This window comes from Dipodomys spectabilis, unplaced genomic scaffold (genome assembly GCF_019054845.1).
Source record: "Dipodomys spectabilis isolate Male_0828 unplaced genomic scaffold, ASM1905484v1 ptg000596l, whole genome shotgun sequence".
In the NCBI taxonomy this organism is placed as follows: domain Eukaryota; kingdom Metazoa; phylum Chordata; class Mammalia; order Rodentia; family Heteromyidae; genus Dipodomys; species Dipodomys spectabilis.
This window is the reverse complement of record NW_024871273.1, coordinates 240,812-242,212: the sequence shown is the minus strand read 5'-3', so window position 1 is coordinate 242,212 and position 1,401 is coordinate 240,812.

Genomic DNA, 1,401 nt, shown 5'->3' with positions numbered 1-1,401 from the left:
CTCAGATTAGGCCTTCTGATGGTGTCTTCAAGTGTTGGATAGATCTATCATATTTCTCAGACTTGTCTTGGATGGTTGTATGTTCTTTCTCTATAATATCTAGTCTGTCTTCTATGCCCGAGGATTCAATCTTCTGCATGGTCTAACCTGCTGTCAATACTTCTACTTTGTTTTTTATCTCTTTTCCTTCTAATTGGTCAGCTTTGATAGGCTTTCAAATTCTTTGTTGAAGCTTTGTTTTAGATCTTCTATGAGCTTTTTACTTCCTTAATTTGGTGTTCACTGTTTTCTTCTCAAATCACTTACTTGATTGGTTATGGTTTCCTTGGACTACCATTCCTTCTGTTGGGTTTCCATTCAGCATTCCATTTGTGGTCTCCCTGACTTCCTTCAGCTCTTTGTTAATGGATTCCATGAATGCCTTTAGTGATCTTTGTGTATTCTCAATCCTGCTCTCTCAATTCCCTGTATTACTCTTTTGCTTAGCTTCCTCACGTTAATACCATTTCTGTAGTTCTCTTTGAGTGTTGTCAGGCCTGCTCATGCCATTCTTTCCTTTCTCTTTGGAGTATTCTTAAGCTGCTCACACTGATCCTGTATCAGTTTTTGAGTAGCTTCCTCACGCTCATGATATTCTTGTATAAACCTTTTGTTTGCCTCCTCTCTCTCCCTATCATGCTCATACACAATCCTTTGTAGGTTTTCAATCTTTTTCTGCATTGATCTTTTTGTTAGCCTCCATTGACCTTTTGTTTTTTCTCCTCTCTCTCCCTATCACGCTCATACAGAGTCCTTTGTATGTTTTCAATCTTTTTCATTTATCATGTTTTGCCAGCAGTGTTTGTAGAGATATTTGGTAACTCTCCTCTGGATTATTCATTATCTCTTCTGTTCCCTAATAATCATGAATGGGAGTTTGAGATACCCGTACTTGCCATTTTTCTTGTGTTTTTCCGGCTTACTCTGCCCCATTTGGGATGAAAATAACACGATTTTTGTGCTAGAAGACTAACTTAAGGTAAGTATCAACCAAAGTCTGTATTTTCACAGTCATTAGTCTGTAGATACAATCTAATTCAAACATCAACATCTATTCAACATCAAACAACTATATATTAATGGACTTACAAATTGCAAAGAAGAATTTGGTTGACCAGAAAATTATTACGTTTAATGAGAGATGTGGGTAAAAAATAGGAATAGAGTGATGTGGGAAGGCACAGGGAGAGCTAACTAAGTCATAATCTCAAAGCAGGAAATAGGTTGTATAGGATGAAAATAGAGAGAGAAAAAAAAGAAGAAAGGGAAAAGGGGAATAAAAGAGACCAGAAAAAAATAGAAAAGTAAAAATTAAAAATATTATCCAGAACAAAAATCAAAATATTCCGAATAGAACGTGAA